The sequence below is a fragment of the Eptesicus fuscus genome, chromosome 4 (genome assembly GCF_027574615.1).
Source record: "Eptesicus fuscus isolate TK198812 chromosome 4, DD_ASM_mEF_20220401, whole genome shotgun sequence".
In the NCBI taxonomy this organism is placed as follows: Eukaryota; Metazoa; Chordata; class Mammalia; order Chiroptera; family Vespertilionidae; genus Eptesicus; species Eptesicus fuscus.
Window position 1 is genome coordinate 110,297,522 of NC_072476.1, and position 18,347 is coordinate 110,315,868.

The window sequence follows — 18,347 nt, forward strand, 5'->3', positions numbered from 1 at the left end:
ACTCAATGTGGAAGACCGCAGAGCACACCCCCAGGGGAGACGGGAGAGTGAGGGTGGGAAGACCTTAGCTCTGTTAACTGGGGCCTGAGTTGAAAAGTGGCTTTGCTACCACCTTGCTTCTGACCTGCCACAAATGGCTGGATTTCTATGTGCCTCAAGGTTCTCACCTTCCACAGGGTTAGCTGAGTCACATCATCCCGAGGACTGAGATATCGCTGCTGACGGCAGTGTGTGGAGGATGTGTGGTGGGGAATGTTACTATTCCCTAAGCTCTGAAACATGCCGTGAAAGTCTGTCCATGAGTCCTGAACCGTGTCCTGCTCTATACAGCATTCTGCATGCAGACCTGGCTTTCTATGTGGAGCGCGGGTGGGAGGGGAGAGATAAAAATCAGGCCATCCGCTCCTGGCTGACCTGTGCGGCTCAGGCGGGAGTCACTGAAGGAGGCCGCTCCTGAATAAGAGCGAACGTTGGCTTTTCTGTTGCTTGGTGACATTAAAGCCAACCCTCTCCTAAATCTGTTCACTCCCCTCCACGGCTTGTTTCTTTCAAGCTATTGCCCGTTTTATCCCTGTTTAAACTTAGTGGCAGATGAGCAGATGCTATTACATCTTGGACTACTGAGGACCTGTCTGGAAAACAGCAGTCAGCATTAGACAAAAGCATGGAGAGCAATATTCCAAGCAGGATTTTTAAAAACAAAAAGCATTGATTAAAACAGATTTTGGACATTTGCAAAAATATCATCTTTTTGGTGGTGCTCCTAACCCCCAGGTTATTAATATCTATAATATTTGATAAAGATAAGAATTCTTGCAATGAGAATAAGTGATTTTACTGGGTGATAATATCTAATATTAATTGCTGCTTTAATTTTGGTTTTAAAATGGCATGAAACTTTATTTTTTTCTTTGGGCCAGACACTTATTTGAAATACCAAATGCATCTTTATAATTAGGTATATTTCTATATTTTATAGATGCTACATTTAAAATTTCCAAAGAAAATGTTGGGTAGAAGAATTCATTTCCATAGTAAGCAAAGCAGAGTAAATGCTTGTAAATTAATTTTTAAATAAATGTTACAAAGATTTTAAAGTGAAGATCAAAACATTTTAGTAATAAGTGGGATCTAAATATGAATTGTTTAAAATTCAGTTTCTTGGTAAATATTCCTTGTGCACTTCAAAATATGTGTATTCTACTGCAATTGGGCAGGGTACTTTATAAATATTAATTAGGCTAATTTGGTTGGTAGTGTTGCTTAAATTTACATATACTTATTGACTTTCTGTCTCCTTTCTGTATCAATTATTGAGAGATGGGTGTTGAGATCTATTATTAAAATTGTGAATTTACTTATAGTATCTTGCGGTTTTATCAGTTTTTGCTGCATATATTTTGAAACTTTTATTAGGTGCATACTTGTTTAAGATTGTTATGAATTTATTCCCTTTTCATTATTAAATGACCATCTTAATTATGGAAAGATTCTTTGATCTGAAATCTACTCTGTCTTGTATTAATATAGCCACTCTGGCTTTCATTTTATTAATCTGGGCATGTGTATAATTTTTTCCATCTTTTAACCTATTTCTTTATAGTTTAAGTACATTTCATATAGGCAGCATATAGTTATGTCTTAACGTTTTTATTTTCCCAATCTGATACCTTCTGCTCAATTGTTTAGGCCATTTATGGTTAATACAATTAGGCTTATATACATCACGGTCTTTTCACTTTTTACATGTCCCATGTCTTCTTTATTTTCTCCCCCCTCCCCCTTTTCTAGCTTCTTTTATATTGGGTATTTTGATGATGGCATTTTATCTTCTTTGTTGGTTTATTAAACTCTATTTTGGTTATTTTGTTAGGCTGTATAGTATATGCTCTATTTAAGGCGTCACAGTTTACTTTGAAGTGATATTATCCCACTTCATGTAGAGTTTATTTACATTTGCTGTCATACATTGTATCTTTACCTATATTATAAACTCCAAAATATATTATCTTTGGTTAAACAGTTGATTATATTTTAACCACTTGGATGCCATAAGCATCTATAGACACAAGCAGTGGACCTTTTTAAATTAAATTCAAAATATTGTGGAGTTAACTGGTTAAAAGTGATTTCAGTAAAAAGGAAACAGTCATAAGTTATATTTATCTAGTTATTTCCAATGTTCTTCATTCCTTTGTGTAGATACAGAAGAGATTCCATCTGGTGTTATTCATCTAGTGTATTTCGTTACCATTGTTTCATTTTGGAAGGTGTATCCAGTTACTATTTCTCCCTTTTAGCCAGAAACCGGTGAAACTCAATTTCTAAACCATAGAGAGAAGTTTATTGATTGTAGTAACTAGGAATGTCCTAATCTTACAGTTGAAGATGTTAATGCACAAGAAATAAAGTATGTTTTTTTTGTCATACAACAAGTTATGTTGCTATTACTATCATTATCTTATAGTATCAGATTTTTAAGTCTTCCTATACCTGTGTCCTAGAATTTATCTGTTTTAGTGATGGATAAATTTAAAGGAAATCATAAAAGTCATCTTTTCCCACTTCCACTTCTTAATTTCCATGTAAGGAAACTGAGAACCAGAGAGGGTATCCTAGTGTGTGGACAGCACAGACGAGTGTGAAGCTGGGCAAAGAGGAAGACTAATCCAACTGCCCGTTCTTCCCTCCTTCTGGTTCCTCATCTGCCCGAGACAGAAAGCTGAACCCTAGAGGGCAGCCTTGGAAATGGGCCCACGGCGCTGGTCCTGGTTTAGTCAAAGTTCAAACCGAAAAAACATGAGGAACCTGCCGTGTAAAGAGAAGTCCCAGGAGACCGTTTAGCCTAAGAGAATCAGGAAGTGGCAGAGTGAATATGGACTTGCAAAAAACAGGTCCATTATCAGTGGCATCGCCTAAGATAATCAATAGTTCCCCAAGGAAAGACCCATGCTAACCACACAAAGAAGGTTAAGGATAGATGGAAGTCGAACAAGTGAGTAAGAAATTTATAAGCCATGTTCATGCTCCATAGCTAGTCTTGTCATTGCTAGTCTTTGCTATTCCTTCAGTTCTTTCTTCTAGAAAACCAACTATAAAAACTCGGAGATACTGATTCATAGAAGAGATTAAATCTCTGATGGAAAAACACTGGTCTTTCCCTACCCAAGGTATTTATAATTTAAAGGAATAATCTTGAGAATTCTAAGGCAGCATTTTCAAAAGCATACTTTGCGATTATTAATAGATGGTCATGAAATATAAAGCTTTCTGAGTAAAATATTCGGCTTCTCAAAGTTAAGCAGCTTTCTCTATTGTGGGATTTTCAGTCTTTAAGAAACTGATGACCACGTGTGAAGTGAAATATTCATTATTTTCCCTAAGAGAGGAAATGGAGTATTCACCAGTTCCTAAATTTGCCCATAGACCCATTGTCTTGCATGTTCTATGAAAAATATGCTGGAAAATGGTAACCTAAGAAATTAATTCTGTGGTTACATTTTAAGGTGCCATAGTAGTTTGGTGGGAAAGTAGTTTCGAGGCTGAGAACTGTTTTTGAGATCCGCAGAGACTTAACAACTTCAATCCTTCCCAAGGTGACCTTGTGGATTTTCAAATGAATATCTTGAATGCTGCCTTTCCTAGAAGGCTTGCATGGATTCCATACTTGAACAAATGAAGTTAATAAGAAAGTTTCTACCCCTGATATTTCTCAAGCAGGAACCGTTACCCCTCAATTACGGGACATTAAAATTGTACTTTGGGGAAACAAAGAGGGGAAGCCTTAGAGGGTGGCCCATGGAGGAGGAATTAGGGGTTCATTTTCATTTCCTTCCACACAAATTGCCCGGGAGCGTTTTCTTTCATCAGGAAGTACACTAACGAATGGCCTCCTTGACTTTTGTTTTATTAATGCTTTAGCCAGATTTTCAAGTGGGCAGTGGTATTAATATCTGAGGAGAAAAATCTTTATTGTGCATAAATTGCAAACTTACTGTCTCGAATGCGCCTGAGTTTTAATGTTTCCTTTCCAGAACAGCCCTGGTGCATACTCTGTAGGGAGCCATTCTGCACTCTTAAGGGAATGAGCTGAATGACCTAATAGGTCCTTCCATCTTTAATTTCTGTAATTCAGGAAAGCCTCATAAAACACAAGCTTCCTTAGTGAATTAACTTTTCTCTGAAAGTATGGAAACCACTTTCATGCTCTCCTTGGAAATGGTTAACAATATTAGGAATATTTACTGGACCCACACTGAAAACTATCAGCTAAGTTATTCTTAATGGTTCAAGCGTAATTCTTCTTCCGAAAGATACAACAACTAGCACGTGACCTCCTCACTCCCTTTACAGTTATCAAGAAGCCATCCCTTCACATCAACAAAAATGATTTTAAGGAGGACAAAATCAAACCAAACTAATAAGTAATTATGGAATATTGTTTATGCAAAAAATATGGTGCTCGAGTATCCTTGTTAAAAGAGCAATGGCATTTGTGAAAACTCAAAAGAGGTATTGCATCTCCATTTGAAACTTTCTAGTAAATGTAATAAGATATAAATAATAATTTTTATTGAAAACATAATGTGTGCTAGAAAGCATGAAAATTTTAGCAGAAATATAAGCTAGGGCTGTTTCCCATAAATGATTGCAATTTAGGAAGGAAAGCAAAGCCTACTGTGATAGGATAGAAGGTCAGAACAAAATGAGTCATGATTTTAGGCATATGAGAATTCTGTTGGAGCTATAAGAATGGGATTATGGATTTTTTTTAAAAAAAGAAGAATGAGTTGAGGAATCATTTGCAACTCATCTCTACCTCCCACCCAGAACTTTTGGTCAAATATCTGTCCATCAAAATTAAAACTACACCTTGGAATTCAAGTCTTAAAAGGGCTTGGTGGGATCCTATGAACCACAATATCATCTGCAAAATTTTTTGTGTGTGCCTTTGTGTTAGTGAATTTTATGACAGATTCACAGGTATTTGTGACAATAGCATGTTTAAAGAGAGTAGCTATTGTCTTTCTGTGGGGAGAGGGAGTAATAGGGAGTTATTACTTAATTAGAGGCCCAGTGCATGAAATTCGTGCATTGAGGGGGGTCCCCCTCAGCCCAGCCTGCACCCTCTCCAATCCGGAACCCTCTGGGGGATGTCCGACTGCCGGTTTAGACCTGATCCTGGCAGTCAGACATCCCTCTCACAATCCTGTACTGGTAGCTCCTAATTGCTCACCTGCCTGCCTGCCTGGTTGCCCCTAACTGCCCCCCTGCTGGCCTGATTGCCGCTCACTTCCTATACATGCCAGCCTGATCACTCCTAACTGCCCCCCACTGCTAGCCAGGTTGCTCCCAACAGCTCCCTCCCTGCTGGCCTAGTCGCCCCTAACTGCCACTCCCTTGCCGGCCTGGTTGCCCCCAACTGCCCCCCTGTCAGCCTAGTCACCCCTCATTGCCCCCCCTGCTGGCCTGGTCACCCCCAACTGCCCCTCTGCTGGCCTGGTCGTCCCACGCAGCCTGCTGTTCAGTCGTTTGGTCTTCCCTCACTAACACCCCTGCTGGCCTGGTCATAGGCAGTCATCTTGTGAGGGTGTGAGGGTCAATTTGCATATTACCTCTTTATTACATAGGATTATTATATAGGATATGTACAGAATTTCATTTGGGGATGATGAAAGAGTTTTAGAAGTAGTGGTGATGCTTTCACAAATTATGAATGCAATTAATGCCACTGAATTGTACACTTAAAAAAGCTTAAAATGGCAAATTTTATATTATACATATTTTACAATAAAGATGTTCCAAAAATAACTGATAACATTTTCTTTCCTCCCCTTTCATATAAGTACCATTACAATTTAATTTTCTCACCCTGATAATGTAGGGATTATAAAAATTTATGAAAGCCACCTACTCCACACATGGTGGCACTAAGAGGAACTTGTTTTGATTAGTAGGCTATGTTTTGGAAAGATAAGAAGAAATAATAATCAAGATTGTTGCCCTTGCCTGTGTGACTCAGTGGTTAGAGTATCTGTCCAGGTACTGAAGGGTTGTGGGTTCCATTCCTGGCCAACGGCATGTACCTGGGTTGCAGGTTTGATCCCGGCCTCCGTCAGGGCATGTGAGGAAGGCAACCAATTGATGTGTCTCTCTCACATTGGTATTTCTCTATCTTTCTCTCTTTCTTTCTCTCTCTCTTTATCTCTCCCTTCCCCTCTACTCTCTCTAAAAATCAATGGAAAAAAATACCCTCCAGTGGGTTTTAACAAAAACAAAACAAACCAGAAAAAACACATGTGAGCATTGGTGGGAGATGAGGTAGAAGACAAGCAAGCAAAGACCTTTGGCTCATGTCAACTTTTCTAGAACGAAGAGAAATGATACGGTTGATGAAAAAGAAAGGGCTCTAACCTACAAATCAGATTCACATTCTACTCTTGATTCTGCTGCTTTCTATACACAGTAATTCTGGAAGCTTACTTCTCTAGGTCTTCCTTCTCTTACCTTTAAAATAAAAGGGGTAGATGAATACTTTTAGGTCTCCCTCTAGCTGTAAAATTAAATGGGTAGTTCATTCAAACATTGTGATTCAGTGATAGATTATTGTTGAGGCCAGTTTTTTTAAATCAAATTTTGATAAAATTCTAATTATCTTATTAATCACTGTCAGACTAAGAATTGGACATTGTTACTTGAATCTAATGAGTTAATTTTTGTGCGTGGATACATTTCAAAATTTAAAACATGAATTGATGATTCTATCAAGATGCTCTTGTAAAATGCTCTATCAACATATTTTTCTAAGAACAGGGTGTGACATTTAAGCTTGGGGACTACAGAATATAACCAAACTATACATCGTATGTAAAATTTGTATTTTTGACAGTATTGCTAATCATTTATTTTAAAACTCACTGACAATATTTATAGTCTGGTAAGGTTAATTAAAGACCCTTCTCATCAATTTTATTCTTCCTCATCAAAGGCTCTCAAAAGTATTTTGGACTTTACAAATAATATTTCCTTTGACTGGGCCATCCATTCTGTGTAGCTACTGTACCTCATGCACCTTCAGATCCATCTAACAACCCTCCCCCAGAAAACTGTCAAAACTCTGACCAAACTAGACACTTGTAGAAGGTAACAGGTAGGAAATGTTCTCAAGTCCATAGGATCTTTACAAAGCCAAGGTTCAAAGTGGCAATGACAAGAACAATAATCCCATAAAATTCTAAACACAATTTTTAAAGTTCATTCTTTAAATACACATCTGTAATATGCAAAATTGGTTAGTACCATTTGAAATGCCTTACCTCTTTTAGATGAATTGGTTTGTTTAGCTGTTGGATTCTCAAATAATATTTCTAAAGGAAGGAAATTGTGTCTTCTATTTATTATTTTGACCCCCACCTGAATATAGTGGCTATTAAATCATACAGTGGGTATTCACTTGTGTTGTTTCATCTCTTTTATTCCTGGAAGCTTACTTCTCTGTCTTTGTTTTTCTTCGCTGTTTATAACTACTTCTTATAAGAGGCCTCAGCGGCTAAGCAGGGTCAAATCTACACAAAGTGTATCAGCAAACCGACACCAACTATGTTAGTGCTTGCCTTTTAGCCGTGTTACTCCAACCCCAGAATGCAGTTCTCTGAATCCACTGTACTGCTGACCAGATCTGGGGTTGAGCAAGCACAGATGGCCTCTAAACCATGGCTTTGAACGGTATTTGGTCTTCAGTGACCCAGTTCATGATCTGCATTGGTTCACTACTTAATGTCCCAGAATTCCTCCATTCTATTCAGGACCAAAACATTGCCCTTTACTGACTCTGGAAATTCTTGAACACCACCAAGTCCTGCCAGACTCCCCATTCTGGGTTCCATTATCTGTCTTTTTCCAAGGGGACATAGTAATAAGGGCATGTCTTCTACTGCGTCAATACTAACTTTTCCCCAAATTATAGTATTTGGTTATGTCCTTCACTACCACACCTCACCCAAAAATTTAACCCTTCTAGAACATACAACAACTGATGCAGTCACTCTTCACTCATTGCACAATGAACATATAGGCCTAACAATGCATTTATAATCCTTTATGGTTCTTCCATAATGATGTTCTTTTGATTATGCAAGTAAAGGGTGAATTATTGTTCCTGTTGCAAAAGTAGGGGGTACAAAACAACTTAGAATTAGACAACTTAGAAATAGGTATTTTAAAAGGTAAATTTTTAAAAAAGCGGTTGCTTTAAATAATTGAGTAATATATTATTTGAAAAATGTCTTAGTCATCCTGACACACAATGCCATTAACGAGCTCTTCCATTTAGTAGACACATTGCCATCGAGAAACTTCATTTCTAGGGACACTGTCTACAAATGTTTCCCAGAAAAATGACAAAGAAAGCTAGTTATCCTATCTAATAAAGACGGACTATGCAAATTGACCATGACTCCACAACAAAGATGGCGGCGCCCTCAGCCATTAAGGAGGGAATATGCAAATTGACGCGACAAGGCAAGAGGTAGAAGGCAGCTCTGGGCCGGAGTGAAGGCGGTGCTGGCAGCCAGGGGAAGAAGGCCTATTCTTGCACGAATCTTCGTGCATCGGGCCTCTAGTTTTGCCTACAGGGGTGGGCAAAAGTAGATTTATAGTTGTGAGTATGTGAAGCAGAGTTTATTCCTATATTATTGTTTATTAATTATTGTATTATTTTCCACATGACCAACTGTAAACCTACTTTTGCCCCAACCTGTATGGCTTCCCACTGGTCCTCTACTGAGCCTTCCAATAGAGAATCAACAACTGTGTAAACTTCTAGATTTATCTTTTTTTTAAAAATATGTTTATTGATTTTTTAGAAAGAGAGGAGGGGAGAGGGAGAGAAAGAAACATCAATGTGCATGAAAGAGTAACATCGACCAGCTGCCTCCTGCATGCCCCCTGTTGGGGACAGAGCCTGCATGTGCCCTGACTGGGAATCAAAACAGCAACCTTTCCGTGTACCCGCCGACACCCAACCCCCTGGGCACACTGGCCAGGGCTATATTTACCCTTAACACGAGAAACTCAGTAGTAACTTACAGAAGGACTGGCCAGCATGGAGGGGAGAGGGGGGCGGGCGGGGAGGACACGTGTTCTGACTGGCCAGCATGGAGGGGAGAGGGGGGCGGGCGGGGAGGACACGTGTGCAGCTGCTATGAAGGCACATGTCACCCCATCCAGCTCCCGGGTGCAGCCTCAGGCGCCCGGTGCAGAAGCGCAGGCCGGAAGCCTTCCAAGTCCGCTTTGGAAAGAGGAAGTGCTCGCCGGGGCACAGGAAGCACTCAAGGCCGCCCTGGTGGCTGGTCGCGTTGCTTCAGCAGCATTGCCAGACTCTCCACGCAGCTTTGAGGAATGGCAGACGGTGGGAATTTTTAAATTTGCAGATTGAGCTATGAGCTTAGCCCAAGGCCAATGAACTGTTTTTCTCTGGGGGTGCATAGTCCCGCTGTCAAGTATAAAATGGAAGGTTCTTAGGAAGGTGGGCATTCCCGGGTACAGATCTGGCCCAGGGAAGCCTAAGGTAAAGGTTGATTTGTTTTCATTTTTCTGTTTAGTTTCAATGGTGTGGTTGGAATATTATAATTAATCTGAAATTGAGGTTTTATGTTTCAGTCTAGTTTCAACTGCCTCCTCGCTGACTTTGGAGAAGTATCCTTGATTAAAATTTAAAATAAGTAAGTCTCAAGTGGTTTTATCCGATGTTAGCTTACTCGGTTCAAAATTAATTTAATGGCAAAAGCAGTGCCTAAGGCATGGAGGCAGAGAGAGCACGGCAGAGCTTCCCTCCCCGGTTCTGCAGCTGCTCACAGGCGTGTTGCCGTGGGCCCTGCCTGCCCACAGCGGAGCGATTAGGGCTGTTTCCCTGGTTCCTATTTTGATACAAACAAATGGAAAGCCACCAAATTCCTTCCCCAGAACTCGAAGGAATCCACGCAGATTCAAAAGGGCTCAGAGCTAAATCCTCTCATAAGCAACTTACACAAACAGCAACATCTTATTCCAGAAAGTCGCAGCGGAAAATGGCAAGCTTTGTCCTTTGCACCAAAAATGGTTTGGGGTTATGGATGCTCACAGCATGGACTCACTGAGACAAAGTGGAGAGATACAATACTTCATGATGGCTTGAGATATTGCTCTCAATTGAATAGCAAACTCAAGGGAGGTTATCAAGGAGATGGACTAAAAAGTCTATTTGGCCCTGGCCTGTGTTGCTCCCCTGGTTGGGCACTGTCCTATGTACCTAAAGGTTGCCAGTTCAATTCCTGGTCAAGCCATATGCCCAGGTTGCAGACTCGATCCCCTGTAGGGGGCATGCAGGAGGCAGCTGATCAATGTTTCTCTCTCTCCCCCCGCCCCCCCCCCCCCCCCCCGTTCTCTCTCTCCAAAACTCAATAAAATTCTTTAAAAAAATAAAAATAGTCTGTTTGCAAAGACCTGAGGTTTACAGGAAAGCCAACAAGGAGTGGAGCAGCACCCCAGACGTAGCAATATCAGAGCTCCTCCCCCATCTCTGGGCCTGAAGGGGCAAGTGGTGGGAGCAGTCACCAGGCCCTGGCAAGAGCTTTGGCAGAGGCTGGAATGTAGGAGGGGGCACCTAACAAGAGCTGTGGCCTGTAGAGGTCACTGGCAAAGTGGGGCTATGCAAGGAGAGAGCAGGGAGGATAACTTTCCTGACCTTTCTCTCTTCCCACCCTCCAGCGTGGGCCAGAAGGACCCAAACTAATGAAGGGTATAGAGTTCACCCTCTGGGCACAGAACAGATCTGAAGGGGCAAGTAGAAAATATCCACATACCCCAACAGGCCATGCCACGTGGGGACAAAGTTACCCCAGTGGTTAGATCACCTTTGATTAACAATCACTTTACATTGAGAAAAGGCCATAGGGGAGATCTATTGAAACTATTTTAAATATTTTCTCTTTTTTTATTAACTATGTTTTTGATTGATTTCAGAGAAGAAGGAAGAGGGAGAGAGAGAGATAGAAACATCAGTGATGAGAGAGAATCCTTGATTGGCTGCCTCCTACACTTTCCACACTGGGGATCAAGCCTGTAACCCAGGCATGTGCCCTGACTGGGAATTGAACGGTGACCTCTGGTTCATAGGTTGACACTCAACTGTTGAGCCACGCAGGGTGGGCTAAAATCTTTCCTGAGACAGGGACACTCATACCCTCCATACCTCTTTACTCTAATTCTTTGTGTAAAGTCTTTCACTCAAAACTCGGATTCCCCAAAGTTCAGATGCATAGTGTTTTGCTAGATACGGTCACAAAAACCTACCTCAGTGTTCTCTTCAGTCAACTGCTCTTTAATTCATATGACTATTCAATTTCCCGGATATGTTAACCTAATGCTATATTCTATTGTGTACAGTCATGGAAATGGGTATAATTATTTAATATACTTGTAGCTTTGATTAATCTACTGGACTTTGATATTTGTGGAGAGTAGCTATCTTTGAACTCACTGCAATGAGCTCTACATGGGGATACAGGCTTTCCCTGAAGTTTGAACACTCACCATATGCATTTGCTCATTCGTCACATGTTTACTCATGGTCCACAACATGCAAGCATTTTGCTCACTGCTGAGGTGAATGACAGTATCGGAGCAAAGAGGAATGGGGTTTTGACACATCCTTAAACAGTGTGAAGTTTTTATATGTTTAAACTTCCTTCTCTTGGACGAGATCCCACTACAGCTTTCCAGTCTTGACTTCTAACATTAACTATGTCCAGGAAGTAGTCCAGATGCCAGGAATTCCAGCTCCCAGAGCTCCCACTGGATCAGGATAAACGGATAATCTCCACTACAACATGTAGACAGGAGCCAGATCATGGAGGCTCTTGATACTGGACTGTGTCCAAATAACAATGGGTGGCTATTGATAAGCACTGAGAGTGGAAATGACATGGTCATATCTATGTTTTAAAAAGAACTGCCAGACTACAGCATAGAAAATGGATGGGAAGTGGCAAGAATACACATAATGATGTAAGTTGCACATTATTGAATGAAACAGAATGAAAGATGGCCATGGCCTAGGTTACATGGGTACAATCGGGATGGAGAGAAGCCAACTAATCCTAGTGGTATTGTGAAAGCAGAACTCCTGGACCTTAGTGATCAATTTCAAGTGAGTAGTGAGTGAGGAAGAGGAGTCAAGGATGACTCCATATTTAGGGCTTAACCAACTGGCTGTAAGGGAGTATAATTTACCCAGGGTAAGGAATGATAAATATGGGGCATAGTTTATATCAGACTTTGGCATTAAGATAAAGGACATCCTATTAAAATAAACTGAAAATGTTAAATTATATTACCATCTCTAAAGATGGTTTAGTATCATTGGAATTAACTTTTTCTTTAAAAGATGTATAAGAACTTGCCCATAAAATCAATCCTACCTAATAATAGACAAATATGCAAATTGACCGTACCTTCGCTATGCCCACGATTGGCCAGGAGGCGCGGGGGGGCGTGACTCGGGGTGGCCTGGGTGGCCGATTGGGCCGGCGGGACGCTGAGCTCGCGTCACCACTGGCGGCGTGAGCTCAGTGTCTGCGCCATGGCTGTGCTGCAGCACAGAAGGGGCCTCTGGGGCAGCGAGCTCACGTCCCGCCACGGCCCATCAAAAGCAGGGGAGCTGGGTGCCTGTTCGCTCAGGCACCAGGCCTTTCAGAAGCCTCCGCCATGCCGGAGGCTTCTGAAAGGCCTGGTGCACCAGTGGACAGGCACCCAGCTCCCCCGCGATTGAAAGCGAAAGCGTGTAGGGGACCCTACACGTGCATGATTCAATCATGCACTGGGCCTCTAGTGTATAATAATTTTCAGTGGGTTACCTTTTCATTTTGTTGATGATTTCCTTTGCTGTGCAGAAGTTTTTAGTATGATGTCCCACTTATTTTTGTTTTGTTTTACTTCTGGTTTTAGCATCAGATTTAAAAATCATAATATATAACTTATTCTTAATTGTCCAATTTTCACCCTATAGACATATCACTTACACATTTTAGTCACATTAAAATGGAGGGGAAACGAGTATTAGACACACTAATGTGAATTCTGAAGGGTATGCTCTTACACTAAAAGGAATACTAAGTTAAATTGTGATATGAATAAACTATTAGGAGCATTTAGACATATGGAATTAATTATGCATATTACCAACCACTATTTTAATCCAGTATTTTTGTCATACATTGATTAAGGCATTTATTCATTTTTGAAGTCACAGTTCAACTAAATATTGAGTTCTCTTCCAATGGAATCAAAGATTTCATCTGATTTTTAGTTTATTTTGTTAATTCCAAGGATGTTTTTTAGCTAGGGAATAATAAAACTTATATGACATTGCAAGTTTCAAATAGAGAAGTATCAAATGACCTAAACTCTAAATTTAACAACTATGAGATTTGTTTGCATTTTGAATGAATAGTAAGTAAGAGAGAACACAATATTTTTTTTTTTACCTTACACTGATGACCTGTTTGAATTAATTGCAGTTACATATGCCAATCGTAAAATGACAATGTTCTATAGGAATTCAAGTGGTCTATGGTCTTGGCATTTATTTTTTATTTTTTCAAAAGCAGTACTCTTTCCGGGGCATTAAGTGACCTTTATCAAATTCAACAACTTCCCTCAGCATGATTAATGATGAAAGACTTAATTAGCGAATGTTTCCTTTCAGCATAAATAAGGCATACATCTTTAAATCATTCAGCGGGTTGTTACAGCTCTGGAGAACAAGCCTAACTGAGTTCCTTAGCATGCCACATATGACCCTTCTCAATCTCGCCTTCCATCTTCCCTTTGCACATTATACTCGTTATGTAAAACTCCATCTCCAAACCACCAAGTCTCTCTCCCTCCTCCTCCCTGCCTTTGCATCACAGCTCTCTCGTTGGACTGCTATTGTTGTTTTATTGCTCTCTATTCCTTTTACCTCGTCAACTTCATCATTAAAGAATCAAGTTTTGAAACTATCTCCTCGTCAGAGTTTGTTCCATCTCTCTAGTAATGAAAATGAGAGGGAATTCCTATGTCTTACACAAGCAGGTGATGCTTGTCTGGTTTGTAGCACTTAGGACAAGAACTGCATGATCTGGTTGTTTGCCCACATCCCCCAATAGACTCTGTGTTTCTCAATCATGGGAATTGTCTCTCATTTACCTTTGTTGTTCAGTGCTATAATTGCTTATCCACTATAATCTCCTACCCCCTCCCTCCAAAAGATAACAATTGACAACATTTGAGGCAATGTTGACGTCATGATCTCTGGAAATTTTGAACATGTGAGTTCTGCTTCTTTGTCATTATAATGACAAACCTTCCCTTTGAAAAGATAGAAAGTCGATAGAAAGACGATAGAAAGTTGATATCTCTATTCTGGTTCTGGTACTAACTAGTGGTTTGGGTCAATGAATTCTGAAAATTGATGACTTTCTCACCCAGACTCAAGTAATGATCTTAAATTTGTTCTTAAGATATTTGGGATATTCACAATTAAGCAATAAAATTGCCATTTGGCATGTCTGGAAAATTAGAGAAGAATAGCAATCCCATTTATTAACACAGTGGAAAATAGTCACTGTTTAAATATCAATGTTCCACAATCTAAATCAGAGAAGGAAAAGAAGTTTGCTTTTCTGTGCTCTGTTCATGAAAATTGGATGTCTACACATTTGAAGGGTCCACTTTAAAATCAAAGGTGCGTTTTATTTCCTGTGCATAGGTCACCTAAAGGTGTTTATGTTAGCACTCACAGGTGTATACATTAGCAGTGCATGTGCAAACTGAGTGTGGGTCTCAATTTCTGGAAGATTTCAAAGTGTAGAATTCCAAAATCCCCCTTATCCCTCAACATACAGAACTCTCTTGCCTTGAGGTGAGGAGTTACTTTAGCTCTTGGCTCATATTGTCTGCAGCCTTTGTCCAGCCTTCTGTAATGTAAGCAAGACTGTGTCCTTTGCACTGGGCCAATCTTCCTTTGCACCGAGAACAGGGGTGCTGACCAGCCTTCCTGTGCGTGGTGCTGTGTCTACTGTGACCACATGGGAGCTGCGGCCGGATCACCCTGCCTGTCCCACTCTTCCAGCCTCTGGCTAGTCTGCATGTGCTCCTCTCCACCGTTCTCCTGGAGACTCCAGGAACCAAAGCGACACTAAATTAGACTTAACAACCAACTACTTGGAATTAAAAAACAACAACGCTAACGCTAATTAATTGTATCATTTTAAATTCAACTTTTAAAAATAGTTTGATTTGATTTGATCTCTGGAGGGGTTAACAAATGCTCACTATTCTTAGTTTCATTTTTCCAGCTTTATGTTCCCCATCCTTTTTCGGTTTTGTTGTTTGGCATTTTTTTTCTAATGTGATGAACTCTGCCGAACTCGGCTGTACAGAATACAATGTTATGTCCATGCTTAACTACTGTTCTCTGGGTCTTCATTATGTGAAATCTGTTGCTACTAATGAAACACACTTACAGATAAAATATGTCAGTAACAGCAGATGTAAGTCACAAACAAACTTTCCATCTCTCCCCGCCTCTGATTATGGGAGCGTAGCAGAGCTTTGCAAATTTAGGGTTTCCTCAAAAAAATCTTGAACTCACTAACTATAGTCGAGGGTCATAGTAAGCTTCCAAAAGAACCTTCTAGTACATAATCTCTCTAGGATGACATCTAACTTGGCTCTTCATTGAATGCTGGCAAGAGTCTCCATTCTCTAATAACCATATAACCTCTAGCTTTCCCTCTAGCAATATCCACAACTGTTAGCCATTTTTTTTAAATGTATTTTTATTGATTTCAGAGAGAAAGGGAGAGGGAGAGAGAGATAGAAACATCAGTGATGGGAGAACCATTGATCGGCTGCCTCTTACACTCCCCCGACTGGGGATCAAGCCCGCAACCCGGGCACGTGCCCTTGACCAGAATTGAACCTGGGACCCTTCAGTCCCCAGGCTGACGCTCTATCCACTGAGACTGGCGAAGGCACTGTTAGCCATTTTTAAATGCAATTTTTTCCTCTCAGAAACTACAGTCCACCAGCCTTCCTGTTGGTGTAGAAGAGCCACAGCATCTGTCAACAGCAATCACACTAACAGCAGGAAACGTTAGTGCTCCCGAGGAAGAACTGGTCTCTTTCAGGTGCCTGCAAAGCATGCGCCTTCAGAATAACTTCATTACTAATACCCTCCACATTCTCGCTCTCGATGTGGTCCTCTTTCTCCCGCCCTCTAGCGTTGCATGGCTTCCCATGGAATTCTGGCTGTCCCATGTCCCCAGGACAGACCCACTCTGATTGCACCAGAGGTAATTTACATGCAAGTGTCGACTCTTGGATTCACTCCTGGTAGCGGGAAATGTGGAATCTTAACAAAGATTTTTCATTTCTGATATCTCAAATATAAATGCAAAGATAGGTGTTAGGTAATTAGGTGGACAGCTAAATAGGTGGATAAAGCAATACACAGATAAAGATCTTTTTGATGCCTCTTGTGTCCTCATGTTATTTCCTCACACTGAAGAGACAGATCACAGGCTCAACATTGGGTGCCCTAGTTATGGAAGCCTGAATGATTCATTACCACATAAATAAACGCTGAAAACCCGTGTGTCTGCTGATGTGCAATACATTGTGAATAGTAAATCTATAAAAACATGTTTTGTAATATGTTTTAAATAAAAAATGTGATTTTTAAGTTTTCTCAATATCAGCATATCTGACCTCAGCCAGGAGTTCAGCTTACTCATTGAGCAGGCTGCCATTTTTGTGTATATTTGCACATGAAAATTATAACTAGAACAACAAAGAAGAGCATCTTCAACTATTTCAGCCTTCTCTGTGAAACAACTGACATTGTTTTTCTTTTTGGAATACAGCTGAGTTTCTTAAGGGCACAGTCCCATTGATATTGTAATACATTGCATGGAAACATAGTGCTGGTTTCTTTAATTTTTCTAACCGTGTATGACTTTACAATTGTCTCTTCCCATCATCATCTAAGAGTCGCTTATTTATGTTAATAGTGGGTGCTATTGTTGATAAGCTACTTGTATCAAATGAGTTAAACAAAAAGGCATGAATTCTGCAGATGGTGGAATAATTCAGTGGGATAATCTGCATAAGCAGATTCACATTTTCATAGAAAACATTTTAATTTAATGTTTGGCTTTGATCACTAGCTTACTGCACATCCTTAATTTTTTTTTCATCTAGTTCCCACCTTCTTTTTAATTAAAAATTGTGCTTAGTGATTAATCTTTTTCCAAATAACAACATGGTTATATTATGCTATGTTATATGGTACAGATTTCCCATCATTATAATTTTACTCAGACATATAGCTTTATGTCACCTGCCCCTCTTAGTGAAATACTGTTCACTATGAAGGAAAAGCAAACAATCTGATATTAGCTTGTATTTTATTCACCTGAAAAGAAAGAACAGAGTCTCTGGTCAGGCAAGCGATGAGTTTGAAGTCACCGATCCATTCTAAGAAGTGAAGAGCTGAACAAACTGAAAAACCAACTCAGATCCATCAGAGAAGTGAGGTCACAGGGCAAACTGCTACCCCAAACTGTAACTGAGGAATCGCTGGATATTAGAAAAATCTGCTTCCAGTGGGGGAGAGAAGAAACCTCTTTGAAATAAATCAGAGCATTTTGATCTTTACTACTGTACCAAAGCATTGAACTACAGAGGGTTGTTTTTTTGTTACGTTTTGCTTTGTTATGTTTTAAAAGCTTAACCTAACTGAAGTAACTCAATTCCAGCTCTTTCAAGTGGCTTACATGGGGCAAAGATTTATCCAACTCCAACCCCCTCTAGCCATCCTCTTCCATTTGGAGGGATGGGGGAGATAGGAAGGGACTGAGCAGGTCAGGTGAAGTTCACAGTTCAAGGGCATAGGCTCCTCAAAAGACTGAGACCTAATCATGTGATTATAGACTATGTCCTCTCCCCTGACACCTTACCATTCCATTACTAATTATGTCCTGCAGTGCATTTTATCCAGGACAGTATGTCTACCTTTCAACACGAAAATGCAAGGAAACAGTTTTTAGAGACTGAACAAGCATCAGAGTCAGAGTCAGACACGGCAGGGATGTTAGAATTATTGTATCAAGAGATTGTAAAACTATGATTAATGGAATAAAGGATTTAATGGAAAAAGTAGACAACATGGAAGAACAGATAGATAATGTAAGCAAAGAGATGGAAATTCTAACAATAAGAAATGCTAGAAACAAAAAGAAAAGGTAACATAAATGAAGAATACC